The following is a 27,131-nucleotide window of genomic DNA, read 5'->3' as shown; positions in this document are numbered from 1 at the left end:
TCTGACCTTTCGACAACACCTCAAGAACACTCGCGATAATGTCAGGTCTCGTGTCATGCTTATCAGAAAATTGGCTGGAACATCATGGAGCTCCAGTCCACAGACCCTATGAACGGCAACAATTGCCTTAGTATATTCTGCAGCTGAATATTGTGCACCACTGTGGTCTCACAGCAGTCACACTAAACTCCTTGATACTCAACTCAATAATGCTATGTGCATAGTGTCAAGGATGCTCAAATCCCTTTAGGGAGTGAGGGTTCTGAGGAGGAGAAAGACACCCTGGCATCCCTAGATACATGCAGCCAGGAGCTGTTCTCAAGCCAGGAGGCAGGTAGCCAGTCACGGCGGCCGGTGCTTGGGGAAGGACAAACACCAGAGGAGGTTCCCGGTAAGCGTCTTTTATTTTGGGAAGGAAGTTATTCGGTGCAGGCTCTTGGGACGAGGAGGATTAGGGCTGCATGCATGCCTAGATGTGGAATAGGGCATTGATGTGCTCTCTCATATCACGGTAATCGGCCTCAGTGATCTCTTCAAAGGTCTTGGCCAGAACTTGGGCAATGCACAAGTTTCGTGGGAGAGCCACTGTGGTCCTTGTCCCAGTCAGGCTAACATGTCCACGCCACTGTGCCATGTGGGGCGAGGGAGACCATTGCTGCACAAAGGCAAGCTGCATATGGGACAGGGTAGAAGCCACATTGTTGTAGAAGACCCTCCCTCGCTCCTGAGGTCACCTTCAGGAGCGAGATGTCTTCCAGGATTAACTCCTGTGGAAAATGTGGGGACAGTGATCAGTATAGGGGCCCCCTGCAGCTGTTGGCTCTCCCCAAGGCACAGAAACCCAGGGGACAGTACAGCCATGAAAGAATCAGTCCCCTGTGACCCTGTGCTTTTTGGGGCTCCCGTGGGTTATGTGTGATCACTTTGGGATGGGCAAATTATGCTATGGTGTAGACTATGCTTGCACTCCTTAAGTACGGGGGAAATCATTGCTCTGTGAACAATGCTGCCTCTGTTAAGTGTTGCATTTTGCCTTTACAGATGCAATCTTGAGATCTCAGCCATCCGTGTTATCACCGACCGAGAGGCAGCAAAGAATCAGGAAGAGGCCATGTAGAAGCAAAGAGGACATGCTAAATGAAATCATGCAACACTCCCTTAATGAAAATAAAAAAGTGCAGGAGTGGCAGGAGAATGAAAGGAGGTTCCGCCAGCAGAATGCAGATCGCCGATACCAAAACATAGAGCGGCTGATAAGCATCATGGAGTGCCAAGCAGACTTGATCCAGACACTCGTAGCCATGCAGGCGGAGCACTACCGTGCCCACCCACCCCCGCAGCCCTTGTCACAAAATTTTCCCTTGTGCCCATGTCACCTCCAACCCAGTTTCCCCAACATCCAGGTTCTTATCGCCACCAGCTGCCTCCAACACCTGTAGCTTCACCACCCAGCCCTGAAAACTACGACCCTTACCCACTGCACTCAGCCCCCATCACCATACAGTACAGCCATCCTGAAGTGCAGCACTCCAAACAAGAAGGCTGAATATGATAACAGGACATACGCAAATCTGTGATTGTACTGTTCCCCACCCCCACCCCCACCCCCTTGCTCTTTTGTTTTTCCAAGCAGTTGTTTCTTTTCAATAAATGCATTTTATTTTAATAAATTGATTTTTTTGCTTTGAAAACATTCTTTATTATTGCATAAATTAAAAAAGATACCTTAGCCCACAAAAGCAACAGGCACTGAAATCAGTGTATCATAAATAGCAAACACAGATTCCTACTAACATTGGAACCACTGCACTTCACTCCCGTGCAGGGCACCAGACATTACTGGTGGCTTTCAGCCTCAAATTGCTCCCTTAAGGCATCCCTAATCCTTGCAGCCCCGCGCTGGGCCCCTCTAATAGCCCTGCTCTCTGGCTGTTCAAATTCAGCCTCCAAGTGTTAAACCTCTGAGTTCCATGCCTGAGTGAATCTTTTACCCTTCCTTTCACAAATGTTATGGAGGGTACAGCATGCGGATACAACCGCGGGGATGCTGTTATTGGCCAGGTCCAGTTCCCATACAGAGAGCACCAGCAACCCTTTAAATGGCCAAAAGCACACTCCACAGTCATTCTGCACTGGCTCAGCCTGTTGTTGAACCGCTCATTGCTGCTGTCAAGGCTTCCTGTGTAAGGTTTCATGAGCCATGGCATTAAAAGGTAAGCGGGGTCTCCACGGATCACAATGGGCATTTCGACTTCCCCTACGGTGATCATCTCGTCTGGGAAAAAAGTCCCGGCTTGCAGCTTCCTGAACAGGCCAGTGTTCCAAAAGATGCGTGCGTCATGCACTCTTCCAGGCCAGCCTTCGTTAATGTCAATGAAACACGTACGGTGATCCACAAGCGCCTAGAGAACAATAGAGACATAGCCCTTCTGATTAACGTTCTTGGAGGCTAGGTGGGCTGTTGCCAGAAGTGGAATATGCAGCCTATCTATCACCCCTCTGCAGTTCGGGAAACCCATTTGTACAAAGCCAGACACAATGTCATGCACATTACCCAGAGTCACGGTTCTTCTGAGCAGGATGTGATTAATGGCCCTGCAAACTTGCATCAACACGATTCCAACAGTCGACTTCCCCACTCTAAATTGGTTAGCGACCGATCAGTAGCTGTCTGGAGTTGCCAGCTTCCAGCTTGCAATAGCCACCCGTTTCTCAACTGTCAGGGCAGCTCTCAATCTCGGGTCCTTGCGCTGCAGGGTGGGGGTTGAGCTCATCACACAGTCCCATGAAAGTGGCTTTTCTCATCCATAAGTTTTGCAGCCACTGCTCGTAACCCCAGACTTGCATGACAATGTGATCCCAAAACACAGTGCTTGTTTCCTGAACCCAAAAGTGCCATTTCATGGTGGTGAGTATCTCTGTGAATGCCACAAGCAATCCATGTCATATGTGTTACTCGAGTCGATATCATCAGAGTCCTCACTGTCACTTTGGATCTTAAGGAATAACTTGACTGCCAAACGTGATGTGCTGGCGAGACTCGTCAGCATATTCCAGCAGTTCGAGCTCCATTCCCGCAGACCAAAAAGGAAGACAGAGTGCGCAGTACAAAAAACATTGAAAGATGGCGCCAATTGTGGACAGAAGCAGAGGGATTGCTGGGATGTGAACCGATGCATCACATGGTGTTGGGACAGGACCCAGAATTCCTGCCCCCCTTCCCACAAGCCACAGCACCAGAATAGGAAGAGGTGCTCTGTGGGATAGCTGCCCACAATGCACTGCTCCCAATGCCACTGCAAATGCCACAAATGTGGACATGCCAGTGCGCTTGCAGCTGTCAGTGTGGACAGACTGCAGCGCTTTCCCTACTGCGCTCTACGAACGCTGGTTTAACTCAAAGCACTCTACATTTGCAAGTGTAGCCATGCCCTTAGACACGAATTCACACCTCTGATTGGGTCAGAACTGAAATGTTGTTTAATGGGCGTAGAAGTCCATATTATAAAAGTGGTAGACACACATAGCAGGGATGAACTTGTTCCATTTTGTCAAGCCTGCCACTCTGGAGAAACCTGCACTTAGAAAAAAAGAAGCTATTGCGGGAGGTCCACCGGAGTCGCCTGCTGCCCTCCCAGCGACAGGCAGAGCGCTCCCCCGCGGCATGCCGCCCCAAGCACGCGCGTGGCGCGCTGGGGTCTGGAGCCGGCCCTGGCCCACCCGGTGTGTGTCTTGCTCCATGAGAGAAATGCTGTCTGCATTCTCCCAAGAGGCCACCCACTGACACTGCTGCTCCATGAGGGAAATACTTTGTGCATTAACCCCGACTGGCCCCTCGTTGTCACTGTCCCTTGATGAGGGGAAATGGTTTGTGAGTTATCTGGATTGGCCACCCGGTTTCACTCTTGCTCTGGGAGGAAAATACTTAGTGACACCAGGTGGCCACTCGAGGTAATGCACCCAGCATCTCCAGTGCATTCCAGCATGCCCCGCACCGGGACCCATTCAACCTCCTCCAACCTGCTCCGGCATCCCCACACTTGCCAGCACTCCGCTCGCCCCACCTCAATCTGCCCCCTGCACGTGGCCCTCCAATCCACCCCATCTGTTCCCCATCTCAGGGCACCCCAACATCCTCCATGACACCCAATCCCTACATCTCAACCCCAATTGGCTCCAACCTATTTCTCCATTGCTGGGCCCCACTTCCCCAGCACCGCATTTCCCCATGCCACCCGCAGCCAGCCAGGCTTCCCTCTCCAATTCCTGTTACCCTTCCCAGCCACACTGGGGCCTTTCAACCCCCTCCACCCTGCCCTTACGCTCCAAGGCTTATGAATCCCACATTCCCTCAGTACTGCTTGGGAACCCTAAACCCCTCTACCTCACAGTGCAGCCCCCACCCCCAGATATCATACAACTAAGCCACTGATGCACGGACCCCAAATTCCTACTGAACGTGTCCATTGATCAGCCCTATGGATTCTCTCTCTCCTTTCCTCTCCTTGTGCTCTCTCCCTTCCTAGGACACGGGCAGGCGTGCTAGGTGTGCAGCCCCAAAAGCTGTGTATCGGGAGCCATGAAGAAGTAGGAGGGGACAAAAATCCTGCAGGGTAGTGGATAGTGGAGTAGAGCAGTGTCTGTTGGCATTGACTCAGTCTCTGTTCATCAAGTGGGGCAGATGTAGATGGGACTGCAGAGAGAGGCAGGGATGAGGGTAAGATTAAACACAGCAATAGAGCTCTGTGTAGTGATAGTTCTTGCTTGGCTTTATTATTTTGCAGAGGAATCATCCAGGAGCCCTCACCAATCGCAAATATGGCAGAAGTGGACCTGAGAAGCCTGGAAAGCCTTCTAAGCAGACATGAATAGTTCTCAGCTTTCTGCCTCCCGCTTAAGTGGCTATGAGTAAGTGGTCAGTGCTTTCAATTCCTCCTCTGTACTTGCTGTAGTTTTCTTCACAGACCATGTGGTTCCTTGTTGGGTACGGGGCTCTGTGGGATTAAGGCTGGGAAGGGGCCAGAGTCTGCTGTGCAGAGCGACTCTGTCGGGTGTAGTTTCAAGGTGTGCTTTCTACTTGTAGTCCTAAAGGTGTAATGGGAAGAGGGTTGAGGGTGGAGCCCCGCTGTACAGGAGAGGCAAAAAGAAGAGCCTACGAGATGTTGCCGACTGAGCTGGTAACTTACTTGTTTTATCCCCTGGTTTTAGTGCGAAGGAAAAAGACTTCATGTGTGAGAGTCTACAGCCCTCGTGATGGAAAACGAGTGAGAGTGACGAGACGGCGAGCGTTGTTGGTGCCAGGCAGCAGCCGTCCATCTGGGAGCAGAACAGCCGCTACTATCACTGAGATAAGTATCTCTTTTGCTGAGGGTTCTGCTCCTCCAGGTAGGGACATCCCGTTAGCTGGGGCTGGGTTTATAAGAAAAGGTTCCTGAGTAGCTGTCGTTATGAGGGAGACAAGGTCCCCATTTTCAGGGGCTGGTCAGTTCTCTGGCCAGTAGCAGTGTGTCCTCTGCAGCGGAAGTTAGATCCGGGAGGATGACTGAAGGTGGAAAGTTGCTTGCCATCCTCTCATGTTTCTCTCTTTCTTTTCTACTGTGTTGGCCAACATTCTCTTTCTGTCTGTCTGTCTGTCCTTGCCTTTCCTTGTGCTGTCTTCCTTGCATCCCCACGGCCTATGTATTAGGAGCCATGAAGAAGTAGAAGGGGATGAAAATAATGCAGAGTAATGGGCACAGGAGCGGAGTGGTGACTGTCGGTGTTAACTCAGTCTCTGTTCATCGAGTGGGGCTGATGTAGATGGGATGGAAGAGGGAGGTGGGGATGAGGGCAAGATTTCAAGCACCAATAGAGATGTGTGTAGTGATGGCTCATGCATGGCTTTTCCAGCTGCTCTTCCAGAGGAATTGTCCAGAAGCCCTCGACGGAGGAGAAGCTGGCAGAGGTGGACCTGCTCAGCCTGAACATCCTTCTAAGCAAACATGAACAGTCCTCAGCTTTCTGCCTCCCGCTTTACTGGCTGTGAGTAAGAGGTCAGTGCTTTCAATTCCTTATCTGTACTTGCTGTAGTTTTCTTCACAGGCCGTGTGCTTCCTCGTTGGTGTCACAGAGTTTCAGGGAGACAAGGCCCTGCACCCCCGGCTTCCTGCGATTCATGACGACTGTCAGCCAGCCAGTAAAACAGAAGGCTTATTTAGATGACAGGAACACAGTCCAAGACAGGTCTTGTAAGTACAGATCACAGGACCCTTTCAGTTAGGTCCATCTTGGGGGGGTCCAGGGAAGCCAGAGCCCCGTCTGGGCTCCCCTCCATTTTCCCAGCCAGCTCCAATTGGAGACTCTCCAGCCCCTCCTCTCTGGCCTTTATCTCTTTCCCGGGCCAGGAGGTCACCGGATCTCTTTGCAAAGGGGCCAATTGAAGGTGTCAGAGAACAGAGGAAGGGCCCAGGCCGTTAGTTGCCAGGAGAGAGTGCCGGCCATTCTCTATGCAGACAGTATCACAGGGGCCCTCTAAGGCTCTGCAAAAATCATACACCCTGATCCCCCACACCTAGATATTTAAGAAAGGCGTAGGGGAAACTGAGGCACCCACACAGTATTCAGATAAAACATTGCGAACATTCCCACTTGGTCACGAGGCTCTTTGGAATTAAGGCTGGGGAAGGGACAAGAGTCTACTGAGCAAAGTGACTATTTTGGGTGCAGTTACAATGGGTCCCTTCTAGTTGCAGGTGTGAAGTAGTTGAGGGCGGAGCCATGGGATACGTGAGCTGTGAAATGAAGACTACTCAACATTGCAGACAGAGATGCTAATTTACTTTGTTCTTCTCCCCTCTGCTGCGTTTAGTGCCGAGGGAAATGAAGTCACACGTCAGATTCTATTGCCCTCATGCGATGGAAAGTGAGTGAGAGCAGCGAGTCTGTGAGCATTGTTCATGCCAGGCAAGAGCCGTCCATTTGGGAGCCAAGCTGACGCCACCGACACTGAGATACGTTTCTGTTTTGTTGAGGGTTCTGCTCACGCTCCATCTGACTCCAGGTAGAGACACACCATCGGCTGGGGCTGGGTTGGTAAGAAAAGGTTCCTGACTAGCTGTGGTTTTGAGGGAGACAAGGTCCGCATTTTCAGGGGCTGCTCATGCCTTTAGGCAGGACTGGTGTGTCCTCCTCAGCATATTAGATCCAGGATGCTGACTCCAGTTGGTGAGTTTCTTGATTCTATCCCACCGTTTTCTCTCTCTCTCCTCTAATGTGTTGGCCAACACACACTCGGTCTCTGTCTCTGTGTCTCTCTTTCTCTCTATCAGTCCTTGCCTCACCTTGTGCTGTCTCCCTTCATAGGACATGGGCAGGTGTGGTAGGTGTGCATCCCCACAGGCTAGGTCTTGTGAGCTGTGAACAAGTAGGGGACCGAAATAGAACAGGGCAGTGGGCACTACAGTGCAGCAGTGACTGTGGGTGTTGACTGAGTCTCTGCCCTTGTGGGGTGATGTAGATGGGGTGAGAGAGGGAGGTGGGGATGAGGGCAAGATTAAATGCACCAATAGAGCTCTGTGTAGTGACAGTTCTTGCTTGCCTTTATTAGTTTGCAGAGGAATCATCCAGGAGTCCTCGCCGGACGAGAATATGCAGAACTGGACCTGAGCAGCCTGGACATACTTCTAAGGAGACATGAATAGTACTCAGATTTCTTCCTTCCGCATAACTGGGCTGTGAGTAAGAGGTCAGTGCTTTCAATTCCTCACTTGTATTCGCTGTAGTTTTCTTCACAGGCCGTGTGCTTCCTCGTTTGGTACGAGGCTCTGGGATTAAGGCTGGGAAAGGGACAAGAGTCTCCTGAACAAAGTGACTATTTTGGGACATAGTGTACTTAGATTTCCAGAAAGCATTTGATAAGAGCCTTTGGTGAAGGACCTTAGGTAAATAAAATAGCCATTGGAAAAGAGGGAAGATCCTTTCATGGATTAAGAACTGGATGAAAGACAGGGAACAAAAGGTAGGAATAAATGGTAAATTTTCAGAATGGAGAGGGGTAACTAGTTGTGTTCCGCAAGGGTCAATCCTAGGACCACTCCTATTCAATTTATTCATAAATAATCTGGAGAAAGGTGAGGTGGCAAAGTTTGCAGATGATACTAAACTGCTCAAGATAGTTAATCCCAAAGAAGACTGTGAAGAACTTCAAAAACATCTCACAAACTAAGTGTTTGGTCAGCAAAATGGCAAATGAAATGTAATGGGGATAAATGTAAAGTAATGCATATTGGAAAAAATATCCCCAACTATACCCACAATATGATGGGGGCTAATTTAACTACAGCTAATCAGGAAAGACATATTGGAGTCATCATGGATAGTTTTCTGAAGATGTCCACGCAGTGTGCAGCGGCAGTCAAAAAAGCAGACAGGATGTTTGGAATCATTAAAAAAGTGATAGAGAATAAGGCAGAGAATATCTTATTGCCCTTATATAAATCCATGGCCCACCCACATTTCGAATACTTTGTACAGATGTGGTCTCCTCATCTAAAAAAAAGATATACTGGTACTAGAAAAAGTTCAGAGATGGACAACTCAAATGATTAGGAGTTTGGAACATTGCCCATATGAGGAGAGCTGAAAGAGGCTAGGACTTTTCATCTTGGAAAAGAGGAGATTTATCATATCCCCCCTTAAAGTATATAAAATCACTAGCGGTGTGGAGAAAGTGAATTAGGAAAAATGTATTTACTTTGTTCCCATAATATAAGAACTAGGGGCCACCAAATGAAATTAATGGGCAACTGGTTTAAAATAAATACAAGGAAGTTCTTCACACAGCACACAGTCAACCTGTGGAACTCCTTGCCTGAGGAGGTTGTGAAGGCTAGGACTAACAGCATTTAAAAGAGAACTGGATCAATTCATGCAGCTTAAGTCCATTAGCCAGGATGGGTAAGGAATGGTGTCCCTAGCCTCTGTTTGTCAGAGGGTGGAATGGATGGCAGGAGAGAGATCACTTGATCATATACCTGTTAAGTTCACTCCCTCAGGCACCTGGCATTGGTCACTGTCAGTAGGCAGGATACTGGTCTGGATGGACCTTTGGTCTGACCCACTATGGCCATTCTTACGTTCTCTCTTCTCCATGACTGGCTGTGAGTGAACAATTACGGCACTCTATTCCTCATCCGTACAACTCTAGATTTCTTCAGAGGTTGGGCATGGGGCTCTGTGGCATTATGACCAGGGGAGGGACAATAGTCTCCTCTGCACAGTGACTCTCTCTTGGATGCAGGTGCAATGGGCTACTTTCTTCAGACAGTGGCTAATGCCAGGTGCCCTAGAGGGAACAAACAGAACAGGGAATAAGCAAGTGATCCATCTGCTGTCACTCATTCCCAGCTCCTGGCAAACAGAGGATAAAGGCACCACCCCTGCTCATCTTGACAAATAGCTAATGGATCGCCATGAACTTCTCTAGTTATTTTTTGAACTCCATTAAGCTTGACCTTCACATAATTCTCTGGCGAGGAGTTGCACAGGTTGAGTGTGCGTTGTGTGCTTTTAATTGTATCTGTAAAGGTGTAACGGGAGCTGAGAGAAGAAGAACCTACACAACACTGCAGATTCCGATGACAACGTTTGATTTTCCCTCCTGGTTGTGCTTTGTAGCAACGAGAAAGAAGTGAAGGGTAAGAGCCCACCCCCGTTGTGAGATGGAAAGTGCACAAGAGCCGTGAGACAGCGAGCGTTGTTAATGCCAGGCTATGGTGATGCCGTCGAGCTGGGAGTGGAGCAGCCATCACCACCAGTGAGATAAGTGTCTAGTTTGCTGAAGACTCTGGTAACGGCCCACCTGCCTCCAGGGTTGGACTGGTCGTTAGCTGTGGCTCGGTTTGTAGGAAAAGATTCCTGACTAGCTGTGGTTACGAGGGAGACAAGGTCCCCGTTTTCAGGGGCTGGTCATTTCTCTGTCCACAAGCAGTGTGTCCTACGCAGCAGAGGGTTGGACCCAGGGGGATGACTCCAGCTAGTGAGTTTCTTGACTTCCTCCCACGTTTTTCTGTCTCTCTCCTCTAATGTGTTGGCCAACACACACTGTCTCTCTCTCTCTGTCCTTGCCTTTTCCTTGTGCTGTCCCCTTTCTTAGGACATGGGCAGGTGTGGTAGGTATGAACAAGTAGGAAGGGACTGAAATCATGCAGGGTAGTGGGCACGAGAGTGCAACGGTGACTGTGGGTGTTGATTGAGTCTCTGCTCTAGTGGAGCTTAAGCAGATGTGATGGGAGAGCGAGGCAGGGATGAGGGCAAGATTTTGTGCACCAATTGAATTTTGTGTAATGATGGCTTTTGCTTGGGTTACTTGCTGCATTTCCAGAGGAATCATCCAGGAGCAGCAGCCAGAGGAGAAATTGGCAGACATGGACCTGAGCGGCCTGGACATCCTTCTAAGCAGAGATTAACAGGCCTCAACTTTCTACCTTCCACATAACTGGGTGTGAGTAAGCGGTCAGTGCTTGGAATCCCTCCTCTGTTGTCACTCCAGTTTTGTTCTTCGTAGGGTATGTGGCTCTGTGGGATTCAGATGAGGGAAAGGCACAAGTCTCTGGTTCAGAGTGGCTGTTTTGGGAGTAGTTGCAACAGGCTTCTTTCTAGTTGTGGTCCTGAAGGTGTAACGGAAGAAGGGTTATGGGTGGAGGTCTGGGGTGTGGAAAATGGGAGAAGAACCTATGTAACATTGCTGACTGAGATGCTAACGTGTTTGTTTCCCCCCTTTGTGTTGGGTTAGTACCAATAGAAAAGAAGTGGAGGGTCAGCGTCCGCTCCCCTCCTGCGATGGAAAGCGAGTGAGAGCGATGAGATAGCAAGCATCATGCCAGGTAAGAGCCATCCAGCTGCGAGTGGAGCAGCCACCACTCTCAATGAGATAAGTGTCTGTTTTGGTGATTGCTCTGCTCACTGCCCACTTCGCTCCAGGAACTGCTCTGTGCATTGCCCTGCGTGGCCACACGATGTCACTGTTGCTCCATGCAGGAACTACTCTTTGCATTATTCTGCGTGGCCACGCGATCTCACTGTTGCTCCATGCAGGAACAGCTCTGTGTATTATCCAGCATGGCCACACGGTGTCACTGTTCCTCTGAGAGAAATGGTCTGTGCATTAACCTGCGTGGCCACATGGTGTCACTGTTCCTCTGACAGAAATGCTCTGTGCATTACCCTTCATGGCCACACGGTGTCACTGTAGCTCCAAGGAGGAACTGCTCTGTGCATTACCCTTCATGGCCACACGGTGTCACTGTTGCTCCGTGATAAATGGTCTGTGCATTAACCTGCATGGCCACACGATGTCACTGTTGCTCCATGCAGGAACTGCTCTGCGCATTAACCTTCGTGGCTACACGGTGTCACTGTTGCTCTGTGAGAAATGGTCTGTGTGTTACCCTTCATGGACATACGGTGTCAGTGTAGCTCCGTGAGAAATGGTCTGTGCATTACCCTGCGTGGCCACATGGTGTCACTGTAGCTCCATGCTGGAACTGCTCTGTGCATTACCCTGCGTGGCCACACGGTGTCACTGTAGCTCCATGCAGGAAATGCTCTGTGCATTACCCTTCGTGGCCACATGGTGTCACTGTTGCTCCATCAGAAAAGGTCTGTGCATTATCCTGCGTGGCCACATGGTGTCACTGTTGCTGTGTGAGAAATGGTCTGTTTATTACCCTGCATGGCCACATGGTGTCATTATTGCTCCGTGAGAAATGGTCTGTGCATTACCCTTCGTGGCCACACGGTGTCAATATTGCTCCATGAGAAATGGTCTGTGTATTACCCTTCGTGGCCACACGGTGTCATTGTAGCTCCATGCAGGAAATGGTCCGTGAATTACCGTTCGTGCCCACACGTTGTCACTGTAGCTCCATGCAGGAACTGCTCTGTGCGTTACCCTTCGTGGCCACACCGTGTCACTGTTCCTCTGTGAGAAATGCTCTGTGAATTACTCTTCATGTCCACATGGTGTCACTGTTCCTCTGAGAGAAATGCTCTGTGCATTAACCTGCGTGGCGGCACGGTGTCACTGTTGCTTCATGCAGGAACTGCTCTGTGCATTACCCTGCATGGCCAAACGGTGTCACTATTCCTCTGTGAGAAATGCTCTGTGAATTACTCTTCATGGCCACATGGTGTCACTGTTCCTCTGAGAGAAATGCTCTGTGCATTACCATTCGTGGCCACATGGTGTCACTGTAGGTCCATGCAGGAAATGGTCTGTGCATTACCCTGCGTGGCCACACGGTGTCACTATTGCTCCGTGAGAAATGGTCTGTGCATTACCTTGCGTGGCCACATGGTATCACTGTTCCTCTGTGAGAAATGCTCTGCGCATTACCCTTCGTGGCCACACGGTGTCACCATAGCTCCATGCAGGAAATGATCTGTTCATTACCCTGCGTGGCCACACGGTGTCACTATTGCTCCCTGAGAAATGGTCTGTGCATTACCACGCGTGGCCACACGGTGTCACTGTAGCTCCATACAGGAAATGGTCTGTGCATTACCCTGTGAGGCCACATGGTGTCAGTGTTCCTTTGAGAGAAATGCTCTGCGCATTACCATTCGTGGCCACACGGTGTCACTGTTCCTCTGAGAGAAATGCTCTGTGCATTACCCTGCGTGGCGACAGGGTGTCACTATTGCTCCGTGAGAAATGGTCTGTGTATAACCCTACATGGCCACATAGTGTCACTGTTGTGCCGTGAGAAATGCTCTGTGCATTGCCCTTCTTGGACACACAGTGTCACTGTAGCTCCATGCAGGAAATGGTCTCTTCATTACCCTGCGTGGCCACACGGTGTCACTATTGCTCCGTGAGAAATGGTCTGTTCATTATCCTGCGTGGCCACACGGTGTCAGTGTTCCTCTGAGAGAAATGCTCTGCGCATTACCCTTCATGGCCACAAGGTGTCACTATTCCTCCATGAGAAATCCTCTGTGCATTACCCTTTGTGGCCACATGGTGTCAGTGTTGCTCCGTGAGACATGCTCTGTGCATTATCCTGCGTGGCCACATGGTATCACTGTTCCTATGAGAGAAATGCTCTGCGCATTACCCTTCGTGGCCACACGGTGTCACTACTGCTCTGTGCATTATCGGGCATGGCCACATGGTGTCAGTGTTCCTCTGAGAGAAATGCTCTGTGCATTACTCTTCGCGGCCACACGGTGTCACTGTTCCTCTGAGAGAAATGCTCTGTGCATTACCCTTCGTGGCCACACGGTGTCACTGTTCCTCTGAGAGAAATGCTCTGTGCATTACCATTCGTGGCCACACGGTGTCACTGTTCCTCTGAGAGTAATGCTCTGTGCTTTACTGTTCATGGCCACACGGTGTCATTGTAGCTGCGTGCAGGAAATTTTCTGTGCATTAGCCTTCGTGGCCACAGGGTGTCACTATTGCTCCGTGAGAAATGGTCTGTGCATTACCCTACATGGCCACATAGTGGCACTGTTGAGCCGTGAGAAATGCTCTTTGCATTACCCTTCTTGGCCACGCAGTGTCACTGTAGCTCCATGCAGGAAATCGTCTGTTCATTACCCTGCGTGGCCACACGATGTCACTATTGCTCCATGCAGGAAGTGCTCTGTGCATTATTGGATATGTTCCTCTGAGAGAAATGCTCTGCGCATTACCCTTCATGGCCACAAGGTGTCACTATTCCTCCGTGAGAAATGCTCTGTGCATTACCTTTTGTGGCCACACGGTGTCACTGTTGCTCTGTGAGACATGCTCTGTGCATTATCCTGCATGGCCACACAGTGTCACTGTTCCTATGAGAGAAATGCTCTGCGCATTACCCTTCGTGGCCACACGGTGTCACTACTGCTCTGTGCATTATCGGGCATGGCCACACAGTGTCAGCGTTCCTCTGAGAGAAATGCTCTGTGCATTATCCTGCGTGGCCACACGGTGTCACTGTTCCTATGAGAGAAATGCTCTGTGCATTACCATTCGTGGCCACATGGTTTCACTGTTGCGCCCTGAGAAATGCTCTGTGCATTGCCCTGCATGGCCACACGGTGTCACTGTTGCTCCATGAGAAGTGCTCTGTGCATTAACCTGCATGGCCACATGGTGTCACTGTTGCCCCATGAGAAATCCTCTGCATTTCCCTGTGTGGCCACACAGTGTCAGTGTAGCTCCATGCAGTAACTGCTCTGTGCATTACCCTTCGTGGCCACACGGTGTCACTGTTGCTCCATGAGAAATGCTCTGTGCATTATCCTGCGTGGCCACACGGTGTCACTGTTCCTTTGAGAGAAATGCTCTGCGCATTACTCTTCGTGGCCACACGGTGTCACTACTGCTCTGTGTATTATCGGGCATGGCCACACGGTGTCACTGTTCCTCTGAGAGAAATGCTCTGTGCATTACCCTTTGTGGCCACAAGGTGTCACTATTCCTCCGTCTAGGCTGTAGGGTTTCCTTGGTTTCTTAGGAGGTTGTGGTGGGTATAGATACCTACGTCCACCTGTAGGTTTCCCAGGGAGATTTGGGTGTTCGTTGGGGGCACAGATACCTACGTCCAGGCTGGAGGGGTCGCTGGGGGGCTTAGGAGGGTTGTGGGGGCACAGATACCTACATCCAGGCTGGAGTGTTCCCTCAGGGGCTTAGGGGATTTGTGGGGGGCACATATACCTACGTCCTGGCTGCAGGGGTCCTGGGGGGGCCTTAGGGAATTCATGGGGGTACAGATACCTACGTCCATGCTGGAGGGGACCCAGGGGGATTAGGGGGCTCGTTGGTGGCTCAGATACCTGTGTCCAGTCTGTAGGGGTTCTGGGGGGCTTAGGGGGTTCCTGGGGGGCACAGATACCTACGTCCAGGCTGTAGTTGTCCCAGGGGGATAAGGGAGTTGTGGGGTGTAGAGATACTTCTGTCCAGACTGGAGGGCTCCTGGGGGGGCTTAGGGGATTTATGGGGGCACAGATACGTACGTCTAGGCTATAGGAGTCCCGGGCCTCCTTAGGGGCTCGGGCGGGTACAGATACCTACGTCCAGGTTTAGGGGTCCCTGGTGGGCTTAGGGTGTTTGTGGGAGGTACAGATACTTACGAACAGATTGGAGGAGTCCCGGGGGGCTTAGGAGGTTGTGGGGGGCACAGATACCTATGTCCAGGCTGTTAGGGTTTCTGGGGGATAAAGGGGTTTCTGAGGGGCACATATATGTATGTACAGACTGTAGGGGTCCCGGGGGGCTTAGGGGGTTTATGGGGGGCACAGATACCAATGTCCAGGCTGTAGAGGTCCCTGGGTGGCTTATGGGGTTTTTGGGGTGCAGAGATACCTACTTCCAGGCTGTAAAAGTCCCGGGGGGGCATAGGGAGTTCGGGGGGGGCACAGATACCTACGTCCAGGCTGTAGGTGTCCCGGGGGACTTAGATATCTGTGTCCCCCTACATCCCCCCTATGTCCAGGCTGTAGGGGTCCCTGGGGGGCTTAGAGAATTTGTGGGGGTCACAGATACCTACGTCCATTCTGGAGGGCTCCCAGGGGGGCTTAGCGGGTTTGTGGGGGGCACAGATACCTACATCTAGGCTGGAGGGGTCCCGGGGCTGTTAGGGGGTTGTGGAGGGCACAGGTACCTTCGTCCAGGCTGTAGGGGTCCCAGGGGGGCTTAGGGGGTTCAGGGGGGCCCCCCAGATCTCTCTCCAGGCTGTAGGGGTCCGGGGGGAATTAGGGGTTTCATGGGAGGCACAGATACCTATGTAAGCAGAGTCAGGATGAGCTCTACCCTGACATCTTAAGAGGTTCTGGGCCCCCCTGCCAGCCCTCTCTCCACGCTTTAGGTGTCCCAGGGGGGCAGGGGGATTTTGGTGGACCCCCAGCTCTCTCTCCAGGCTGTAGGGTTCCTGGGGGGGCTTAGGGGGTTCCATGGGCTCCCCAGCCCTCTCTCCAAGGTGTAGCAGTCGCAGGGGGCTTAGGGGGATTCGGGGGGACCCCGAGACCTCTCTCTAGGCTGTAGGGCTCCTGGCTGGACTTAGGGGTTCGGGGGAACCCCCAGACCTCTCTCCAGGCTGTAGGAGTCCCGGGGTGGCTTAGGGAGTTCCACGGGGCCCCCTAGCCCTGTCTACAGGCTGTAGGCATCCCAGGGTGGGGGGTTGGGGGGTTCAGGTGGACCCTCCAGCCCTCTCTTCATTCTGTACGGTTCCTGGGGGGGCTTAGGGGGTTTGGGGTTTTTTTAGGGTTCCCATGTGTTCTGAGGGGATTTGTGGGGTGCAGAGATATCTATGTACAGGCTGGAGGGGTTCCGAGGGGATTAGTGGATTTGGGGCTGGGCACAGATACCTATATCCAGGCTGTAGATGTTCCTGGGGGGATTACAGGTTTTGTGGGGGGCACAGATACCTACGTCCACGGTGGACGGCTGCGGGGCTTGGAGGGTTTGTGGGGGACACATATACCAACGTCCTTGCTGTAGCGGTCCGGGGGGAATTAGGGGTTTTGTGGGAGGCACAAATAGCTATGTAAGCAGAGTCAGGATGAGCTCTACCCTGACATCTGGTGGTGAATTATGGCGAGTGCGGAAAATAATTTCAGAGGCTGATCATGTTTGCATAGGCACAGCCCACGGCATTCTGGGATGGTTGCTTTGGCAACTGTGGGATCCCCAGTTTCTTTGTTGTTAGGGTGGCAGAAGGGGAGTGTTGTCACCCTGAGTGTGGATGAGGAATTGTGAAACTGCTTTATGACAGGGAATCTCACCACGAATTGAGTGGCACTCGCTAGATAAGGGAGTGGGCTCCTTGGGTGAGCCAGAAACTCTGATTGCACCTGCTTTTCTTTCTTGTCTTGAATAGCAGAGCTCATTTTTGGATTCTGACCTGAAATTACTAAAGAGCTGTTTTAAGTAGTGGGGGAGCCTGAAGCTATATTGCGGAGCAGCGCAGCTAGCAGAGCGGAGCAGTTGGTGGGACGGCTGGTGGAGCAGAGGTGAGCAGTTCCTGGGGAAGGCGGAAGCAGAATCCCAGGGAGAGGTAGGGCAGTCAGCCCTGGACCATGTAAGGTTCCCCTTTCTACCCAGGCTGGCAGGAGGAAAACACCTGCAGAGAGACTAATGAACTCTGGGGCTGTGGTTGATTTTTGGGTTGCTGGACTCGGGATATTTGAGGCATTGGACTTTGGAGTCTTGGGGTGATTTGGGGGTTGCTGGATTCAAGAGCCCAGGGAAAAGGACTCGGCCTAGTTGAGGTGTTTTCCCAATTTAATGCTATGTTGTTTATCTCATGTTATTAAACATTTTCTGCTACACCGAGACTCTGTGCTTGTGGGAGGGGAGCTATTGCCTCTTTGAGGTACCCAGAGGTGTGTGTGTGTGTAAGTTTTTCCAGGTCACTGGGTGGGGGCTTGAGCTGGTTTGCATTACGTTGTAAGGAAGGGACCCCTATGTATTGAACCTGGCCCTTGCTGCTCTCAATTCAGCCTGGCAGAAGGGTTACAACTACGTCCAGGCTGGAGGGTCATAGGGGTGCTTATGGGGTTTGGGGTGGCACAGATACCTATGTCCCAGGCTGGAGGGGTCCCTGGGGAGCTTAGGGGGTTTGTAGGAGGCACAGATACCTACATACAGACTGGAGGACTCCCAGGGTGCTTAGGGAGCTTGGGGGGCACAGATACCAATTTCCAGGCTGGAGGGATCCCGGGGGCCTTAGGGGGGTTGTGGGGGGCTCAGATACCTGCGTCCTGGCTGTAGGGGTCCCGGGTGTGCTTATGGAGTTTGGGGGTGCACAGGTACCTCTGTCCAGGCTGTAGGGGTCCCAGAGCGGGGGCTTAGGGTTTCGGGAGGGGGCACAGATTCCTATCTCCGGGCTTTAGACGTCCCTGGGGGGCTTAGGTGATTTGTGGGGGGCACCAATACCTATATCCAGGCTGTAGGGGCCCCTGGAGGGCTTAGAATCTTTTTTGGGGGCACAGATAGCAACTTCTAGGGTTTAGGCAACCCTGGGGGACTTAGGGGGTTTGTGGGGGGTCACAGATACCTACGTAAAGGCTGTAGGGGTCCCTGGGGGACTTTGGGAGTTCGTGGAGGGCAGGGGCGGCTCTAGGAATTTGGTCGCCCCAAGCAGTCATGCCTGCAGGAGGTGCACCGGAGCCGGGGGACCAGAGGACCTCCCACATGACTGCGTAGGGTCCGCTGGTCCCGCGGCTCTAGTGGACCTCCCGCAGCTGGTGTGGCGGCTCCGGTGGAGTATCCACAGGCATGACTGCGGAAGGTCCGCCTGGCCCGCCTGCTGCCCTCCAGGGAAAATGCCGCCCCACGCGTGCGCTTGGCGCGCTGGGGTCTGGAGCCAGTCCTGGTAGGGGGCAGAAATACCTATGTCCAGGCTGTAGGGTTCCCTTTGGGGCTTTGGGGGTTCATGGGGAGCACATATTCCTATGTCCAGGCTGTAGGGGTCCCAGGGGGCTTCGGGGGTTTGTGGGGGCACAGATACATGAGTCCAGGCTGGAGGGCTCTTGGGAGCCTTAGGGTATTTGGGGGGGCACAGATACCTACGTCAAGGCTCTGGGGTCCTGGGGTGGGGCTTAGGGGCTCGTGGGGGGCACATACACCTACATACAAACTGTAGGGATCCCTTGGGGGGAGTCCTAGGGGGTCCGTTAGGAGCACATATTCCTACGTCTAGGTTGTAGGGGTCCCAGGGGGGGCACAGATACCTACGTCCAGGCTGTAGGGGAAGCTGGGGGTCTTACGGGGGTAGTGCAGGCACAGATACCTATGTACAGAGAAGAGGGGTCCCAGGGGGCTTTATGTGGGGGACAGATAGCGTCATCCAGGCTGTAGAGATCCTTGGGAGGCTTACGGGGTTTGTGTGGGGGCACAGATACCTACGTCCAGGCTGGAGGGGACCTTGGGGGGGCTTAGGGGTTTCATGGGGGGCACAAATACTTATGTCCAGGTTGGAGGGATCCCGGGAAGGATTAGGGAGTTTCTGGGGGGCAGAGATATCTACGTCCAGGCTGTAGGGTTCCCTTGGTTTCTTAGGGGGTCATGGGGGGCACAGATACCTATGTCCAGTGGTGAGCCGGAGCCGGTTGGCAGGAACCGGTTGCTAAATTTGAAGCTGGTTTAGAACCTGTTGTTAGGGTTACCATACAGCGAGCAGCTGGGGGTGCTGCTGGGAGACAGGACCCCTGGCTCTGTGCAGCTAGAGCCTCCTTTTCCTGAGCGCTCCCTTCCCCCGGTTTGCCCGGCAGCCCCCCACCCCACCCCCGAGCCTCGTCACCCCCGGATTCCTGCCCTCCGAGTCTCCTATTACCTTGGGCTCTGGCCGGCTGATTGAATCAGGCTGCAGCTCTCAGCCTGCGGGAGCTGATTCAATCAGCCTGCAGAGCCCAAGGTAAGACGAGACTGGGTGGGGAGACTCTGGGGGTGACGGGGCTCGGGGGGCTGCGGGGCAAACCGGGGGAAGGTAGCGCTGGGGCAAAGGACGCTGGGCTTTGCAGCTGTCTCCCAGCAGCAGCCGCGGCCTCCGCTGCAGGGGAATCACACTGCAGCTGGCAGCCTGCGGAGCCCCAGGTGAGACGGGTAGGGGTAATCAGAGTGTGAGGGGCTGGGGAGGGGGAAGGAATTGGGGGTGACGTGGCTCGTGGGGGGAGGAATTGGGGGGTGACGAGGCGGGGGGGGGGCGGAGAGGGATGGGATCGCAGGGGGAGGGGGGAGTAATTAATAGCAGCTGTTCCCCTAGCAAAACCCTCCCCGCTACGTTTCCTTTCCAGTGTTGCCTCCTTGGCTCCAGTCTGTAGATCTGTTTTTAAAGCCGATAGGATCGATCCGGGTCCATCTCTCTCTCGTGCACTGGTGGTTTTTACACTGTTCTGCACACGGCCCCAGTCTCTAGCTGTTCAATCCTTCACCCGGGGCGGGGGAGGGTTAATAGTGCGGGTCCCAGCCAGAGCCCCCAGCCCCCGCTGCGGGGAGGGGCGCAGGGCGGGATGACGCGGGGGCTTGTGGGAGTGGCAGTGCGCCCCGGCCTACAACTCCCATCAGCCCCGCGGACCCAGCGGGCGGCGCTTTGAGCAGGGCGGGGCCGGAGCGGAAGTGACGTCAGCGGCCTGGAGGCCGCCCGTGATAAGCGGGGGACTCGGGTGCGTTGGGCGGGAGATGCTGCGGCCCCGGGACGTGGGCCTTCCCCCCCCCCCCCCCCAGCGACCCCGCGGGGTGTTTGGGACCAGCCCCGCCTCCCCCCTAAGTGCTCCTACAGCCCCCCCGGCGCCCCTTTCCTCCCCCCGGCCCAGCCACAGCCCCCTCCCCACCCCCGCCTCCCCCTCCGGCACCTCCAGCTACAGCCCCCCCGGCGCATCTTTCCTCCCCCGCCACGGGCTCCCACAGCCCCCGCCTCCCCAGCGCCTTCCCCCAGCGCCCCCAGCACCCCTCACCCAGCCACAGCCCCCCGGCGCGTCTTTCCTTCCCTCCACGGGCTCCCACAGCGCCTCTTTCCTCCCCGGCACCCCAGCGCCTCTCCTCCCCTCGCCTAGCCACAGCCCCCTCTCCCCGGCACCCCATAACCCTCCAGCCACAGCCCCCATCTCCACCGCTTCCTCACCCAGCCACAGCCCCCGGCGCGTCTTTCCTTCCCCCCACGGGCTCCCACAGCCCCCCCGCCTCCCCCCAGCGCCTTTCCTCCCCCCCAGCACCCCCAGCACCCCTCACCCAGCCACAGCCCCCCCCGGCGCGTCTTTCCTCCCCACGGGCTCCCACAGCCCCCACCTCCTCCTAGCGCCTTTCTTCCCAGCGCCCCCAGCACCCCTCACCCAGCCACTGCCCCCGGCTTGTCTTTCCTCCCCACGGGCTCCACAGCCCACCCCACCTCCCCGGCACCCCAGCACGCCTCCTCCCCCTTGCCCTAGCCACAGCCTCCCCATCCCCACAGCTTCCCTCACCCAGCCACAGCCCCCACCCTCCTAGCTCACCTTTCCTTCCCCAGGCTCCCACAGCCCCTGCAACCTTCCCCAACCCCATCTCCCTCCCGTGCCCCCACACTGCTGTGAGCTTCCCCAGCTCCTCATGGGCCCCCCCCTTCCCCACACCCCTTCAGTGTGCCACAAGCTTCCCTCCCCAACAGGCCCCCACGGTGCCCCCCGGCACCCCCATCACCCCCCAGTGCGCCTTTCCTCCCCCCGCCCAGCCACAGCCCCCCCCCATCTCCACCGCTTCCCTCACCCAGCTACAGCCCCTACAGCGTGTCTTTTCTCCCCACCACGGGCTCCCACCTCCCCGGCACCCCAACGCGCCTTTCCTCCACCCTCACCCAGCCACAGCCCCACAGCGTGTCTTTTCTCCCCACGGGCTCCCACCTCCCCGGCACCCCAACGCGCCTTTCCTCCCCCCTGCCCCACAGCTCCCCACAGCCTCACCCAGCCACTCCCCTCACCCAGCCACGCCCCACCCTCCCAGCGTGCCTTTCCTCCCCCAGGCTCCCACAGCCCCCGCCCAGCCACAGCCCCTGTAACCTTCCCCAACCCCCCATGCACCCCGCGTGCCCCCCCCCTGCGGTGAGCGTCCCCAGCTCCTCATGGGCCACCACCATCCCCACCCATCAGCAGGGTGCCGCCAGCGTCCCTCCCCCCACGGTGCCCCCAGCACACTGTGAATTTCCCAAGCCCCCTTGGTGCCCCCAGCCCGCCTGCCCACGCCCGTCTATCCCCCCATCCGTTGGGCCCCTCAGTCCTTTCTTCTCCCTCCAACAGCTCCTAGGCCACCCCAACCTGCACCCCATCCCTACTTTCCTCCATACATGCCTTCTCCCATAGCCCCCTTCCGCCCCCGGTTCTCCCTCCCCAACACCCCTGAGCCTGCAACAACTGTCCCCAACCTACACGCCTGTATCCCCCAGTTCATTCCTCCATTCAAGGGACTCCTCAGATCCCATCTCTCTCCAACATTCTCCCAGCTCACCACAACCTGCGCCTCCATCCATGCCTCCACCTGTAGGGACTGCTGAGCGCCCCTTCCTCCCCAACAGCCCCCCCCCAGTTCATTCCCCCATCCATTGGGCCCCTCAGTCCCCTTTTTTCCTCCCTCCCACTGCAACCTGCACCCCACTCTGTCCCTAGATCTGTGGGACGCCTAGTGCCCTTTTCTCCTTTGTCCAACATTCCCCAACCTGCACCCCCATTCCTCCCTCCACTCATGGGGCCCCTCAGCCCTTCTCTCTCCTTCCTGCCCAACACTTACCCTTCATAGCACATGGGCAGGCGAGCTAGGGGACGAAACCCGTGGAGAGCAGTGGATTGTAGAGTGGAGTGGTGACTGATAGTGTGGGCTCAGTCTCTGTTCCTCGACTGGGGCGGCTGGAGATGGGATGGGAGAGGGAGGCAGGGATGAGGGTGTTAATAGAGCTCTGTGTAGTGATAGTTCCTGCTTGTCTTTATTAGTTTGCAGAGGAATTGTCCAGGAGCTGGAGCCGGAGGAGAAACTGGAAGAAGTGAACCTGAGCAGCCTGGACATCCTTGTAAGCAGAGATGAAGAGTCCTCAGCTTTCTGCCTTCTCCATGACTGGCTGTGAGTGAACAATTATGGCCTCTATCCCTCATCCGTACCACTCAAGTTTTCTTCAGAGGCCGTGAGCCTCCTTGTTGGCCATGGGGCTCTGTGGGATTACAACCAAGGGAAGGGACAACAGTCTCCTCTGCTCAGTGACTGTCTTGGATGCAGGTGCAACAGGCTGCTTAACATATGAACGTAAGAATGGCCAGACTGGGTCAGATCAAAGGTCCATCTAGCCTAGTATCCTGTCTACCGACAGTGGCTAATATCAGGTGCCCCAGAAGGAATGAACAGATCAGGGAATTACCAAGTGATTCATCCACTGTCACCCATTCCCAGCTCCTGGCAAACAGAGGCCAGGGACACGATCCCTGCTCATCCTGACTCATAGCCGTTGATGGACTCATCCTCCATGAATTGACAATAAGTCTCCACTTAACATCCTCTTGCTTAACATTGTTTCAATCTTAGGTCCCTGGTCAATTACAGAACATGCTGTATTTAAAGTTGTGCAATGCTTCGCTATAACGGTGTTTGGCTGCCTGCTTTGTCCACAGTCGGTAGCCCCCCATCAGCTCTCCTATGCCCCCCCACCCCAGCACTTCCCGTCCGCCAGCAGACCCCGCGGATTAGTGCCTTTCCCCCACGGCCTCCTGCCTGTGGCAATCAGCTGGCTTGTGGTGTCCGGGGACGGGGAGTGAAGACTCGTTGTGCAGGCTCCCCCTCCCTCCCCTGCTTCCAAATGCCGCAAGCCAGCTGATGGCTGCGGGCAGGAGCGAGGACGCGGTGTATGAAGTAAAGGGGAAGGAGGGGGGAAGAAGAGGCAGGTTAAGGGTGGGGGCTTGGGGGAAGAGGCGGCGTGGGCGGCTGAGGGTTGAGGCCCCCGACCCTGGTGCTTGCAGGGAGGGGAAGCTGCCGCTGCTCCTGTGCAACGTGCTTCTGCTAGCCTACAGCACCTTCAGCCTCCTTGCCTGCCTCATTGTCGCCAGTGCCAGTGGGCTGTGCCCGTGTTGGGTAAGGCGGGGGCACTCCCCAACTATAGTACTGTCCTGTATGGCAAAAAATAATTCCCTGCAGCGTAACCCCCCATTTACATTCATTCTTATGGGGAAATTGGACTTGCTTAACATTGTTTCACTTAAAGTCACATTTTTCAAAAACATAACGAGAACGTTAAGTGAGGAGTTACTGTACCTAGTTCTTACTTGAACCCCATTATAGTCTTGGCATTCACAGCATTCTCTGGCCAGGAGCTCCACAGGCTGAGTGTGCGTTGCGTGCTTTTTAATTGTATCTATAAAGGTGTAATGGGAGATGGGAGAAGAAGAACCTACACAACACTGCAGATTCTGATGATAAGTTCTGTTTTTCCCTCTTGTGTTGTGCTTAGTACCACAGAGAAAGAAGTGAAGGGTAAGAGCCCACTGAGATGGAAGGCGCCCAAGAGCCGTGAGGCAGTGAGCGTTGTTGATTCCAGGCTATGCAGATGCCATGAAGCTGGGAGTGGAGCAGATGTCACCATCAGTGAGATATGTGTCTGGTTTCGTGAGGACTCTTGTAACGGTCCACCTGTCTCCAGGCCAGGACTTGTCGTTAGCTGGGGCTGAGTTTGTAGGAAAAGGTTCCTGAATAGCTGTAGTTACGAGGGAGACAAGGTCCCCATTTTCAGGGGCTGGTCATTTCTCTGTCCACAAGCAGTGTGTTCTCTGCAGCAGAAGGTTGGATCCAGGGGGATGACTCCAGCTGGTGAGTTTCTTGACTTCCTCCCACGTTTTTCTCTCTGTCTCTCTCTCCTCTAATGTGTTGGCCAACACACTCTCTGTCTGTCTCTGTCCTTGCCTCTCCTTGTCCTGTCTCCTTTCGTAGGACATGGGTAGGTGTGGTAGCTGTGCGTCCCCACAGACTAGGTCTTGGAAGCGATGAACAAGTAGGAGGGGACCAAAATCACACAGGGTGGTGGGCACTAGAGTGCAGCGGTGACTGTGGGTGTTGACGGAGTCTCTGCTCTAGTGGGGCTGATGTGGATGGCGTGGGACAGGGAGGTAGGGATGAGGGCAAGATTTCATGCACCAGTTGCATTTTGTGTAGTGATGGCTTTTTCTTGGTTTACTTACTGCGTTCGCAGAGGAATCATCCAGGAGCAGCAGCCGGAGGAGAAATTGGCAGAAGTAGACCTGAGCCGCCTGGAAATCCTCTTAAATGGAGATCAACAGTCCTCAGCTTTCTGCCTCCCACATAACTGCCTGTGAGTAAGAGGTCAGGGCTTGGAATTCCTCATCTGTACTCACTGCAATTTTCTTCACGCTCTGTTTGCTTCCTCGTTGTCTATGGGGCTCTGTGTGATTAAGGCTCGAAGGAACCAGAGTCTCTAGATCTCTCCTGGCGTCTACAGTCTGGGACTGTGATGGTCCCGCTGTGCACCCCTGACTCTCGCCCCCCTTTGCCTCTGCTTGCTGGAAGCAACAAGCTACAAGAAGCAATAAGTTACAAGCCAAAAACATGCTTTTCCCCACAGGTGTGGTGTGTGACCAGAGTGTGCTGTGCAGAGTGACTGTTTTAAGGTGTCATTCCAAGGGTTGCTTTCTACTTGTAGTCCTAAAGGTGTGATGGGATGAGGGTTCAGGGCAGAGCCTCACTGTGTGGGAGAGGTGAAAAGTAGAGCCTCCCCAACATTGCCCACTGAGATGGTAACTTACTTGTTTTTTCCTCTCGTGCTGGGTTTAGTACCAAGGGAAAAGAAGTCACGTGTCAGAGTCTACTGCCTTCATGTCATGGAAAGCGAGCGAGAGCGATGGGACCTCAAGAACTACTGATGCCAAGGAAAAGCCGTCCTACTGGGAATGGAACAGTCGCCACTCTCAATGAGATAACTGTCTGTTTTGGTGATTGCTCTGCTCACGGCCCACCTTGCTCCTGGTAGGGATGCTCCATTTGCTGGGGCTGTGTTTGTAAAAGTGTTTTTGACTAGCTGTGTTTGAGAGAGACATAAACTCTCTGCTACTCAGGGGCTGCTCAGTTCTCTGGCCAGTAGCGGTGTGTCCTCTGCATCAGAAGGTGAGATCCAGGGGGATGACTCCAGGTGACAAGTTGCTTGCCTTCCTCCCATGTTTCTCTCTCGGTCTGTCTCTTCTCTAGTATGTTGGCCAACACTCTTTCTGTCTCTGTCTCTGTCTCTGTCTCTGTCCTTGCCTCTCCTTATCCCGTCTCTCTTCATAGCACACGGGCAGGCGTGCTAGGTGTGCATCCCCACAGGCTAGGTCTCGGGAGCTATGAACAAGTAGGAGGGGATGAAAATCATGCAGGGCAGTGGGTGCGAGAGTGGAGCGGTGACTCAGTGTTTACTCGGTCTGTATTCACTGAGTGGATTTTACGCACCAATAGAGCTGTATGTAGTGATGTCTCATGCTTGGCTTTTGCAGCTGCGCTTCTAGAGGAATCATGGAGGAGCAGCAGCTGAAGGAGAAGGTGGCAGACGTGGACCTGAGCAGCTTGGACATTGTTCTAAGCAGAGATTAACAGTCCTCAGCTTTCTGCCTTGCACATAACTGGCTGTGAGTAAGCGATACTATATTCAAAGCACTGAACTCCTCATTTAAAGTCGCCCCGGTTAACGTTGTAACGTTGTTACTTTGCTGATCAATTAGGGAACATGCTCGTTTAACATTGCGCAATGCTCCCTGTAGTGAGTCGGTGTGGCTCCCCTCCTGCCCAGCAGAGGGAGTGCCCTCGCAGACACGTAAGTGGGCGGAGCCACCACCACCTGTCCCCGCCCCCCGGAAGTCAAGAGGTGGGACAGGAAGTAGAAAAGCTGTCTGCCAGAGCTCAGTCAGAGCCCAGCCGCCGCAGGGAGCAGACGTGCCGTCGGGAGCTCCTGACTGGGAACTCTCCAGGGCCCGAGGCAGCTGTCCTGATTGGCTGGAGCTTCCTCGCGCCCGCTACGAAGAGGAACCACCGGAGCTTCCCTGGGCCCGGTACCGGGAGGAGCTGCCGGAACTCCCCTGCGCCCACTACGAAGAGGAGCCATCGGAGCCTCCCCGTCCCTGCTGTTGCCTGGAGGAGCCGCCCGAGCACGCCTGGCCGGACTTCCCCGAGGAGCTGCCGGACCTGCCACCAAGCCCTGGCCTTGAGGAGCCTATGCTGATTGACTGGCCTGGACCCGGTGCCCTGGACGAGGTAAGCCCTGAGGGGGAAAGTGGAAGTAGCCCGGGGGTAGCCGACCCTTGTCAGGCTGCAGACGCAGAGGTCCCGATGTCAGTGTGTTGCGGTCAGGACCCCACTGACCAGCAGTGGTGACAGCTGCTGCTAGGGCCCCGGGCTAGGACACTGGAGTGGGTGGGCCTGTGTCCCCCCGCCACCCCACTCACGGGTGGCAGTTTTCCCCCTCACCCAATGCTCTGGTCTAGGGACCTGGGCCTATATAACTACCGTTTGTTTGCTGCTGAGCCCTTGCACCCGAGAGCCTGAGCTCCTTGTGCTGGTTGCTGCTGAGCCCTTGCACCCGAGGGCCTGAGCTCCTTGTGCTGGTTGCTGCTGAGCCCCTGCAACCGAGGGCCTGAGCTTCCTAACCCTGTTTACTACTGTTCAGCCGGTTCCACAGAAGACG

At 54.3% G+C, this 27,131-nt stretch overlaps 2 long non-coding RNA genes across 2 annotated transcripts; both read left to right on the top strand.

Annotated features, from left to right (window-relative positions):
* The first annotated feature begins 5,835 nt into the window (after nt 1-5,835).
* LOC120385941 lies at nt 5,836-7,697 on the top strand. Its single transcript, XR_005589432.1, has 3 exons — nt 5,836-6,032; nt 6,848-7,039; nt 7,586-7,697. It is a non-coding gene; the product is annotated as an uncharacterized LOC120385941 (long non-coding RNA).
* A 14,786-nt stretch (nt 7,698-22,483) lies between these two features.
* LOC120386293 lies at nt 22,484-25,833 on the top strand. Its single transcript, XR_005589636.1, has 4 exons — nt 22,484-22,543; nt 23,919-24,274; nt 24,654-24,773; nt 25,253-25,833. It is a non-coding gene; the product is annotated as an uncharacterized LOC120386293 (long non-coding RNA).
* The last annotated feature ends 1,298 nt before the right edge of the window (nt 25,834-27,131 follow it).

The sequence above is a fragment of the Mauremys reevesii genome, linkage group 18 (assembly GCF_016161935.1).
Source record: "Mauremys reevesii isolate NIE-2019 linkage group 18, ASM1616193v1, whole genome shotgun sequence".
NCBI lineage: Eukaryota > Metazoa > Chordata > Testudines > Geoemydidae > Mauremys > Mauremys reevesii.
Note: the sequence above shows the minus strand (reverse complement) of the source record. Positions and strands in the feature narration are given on the sequence as shown.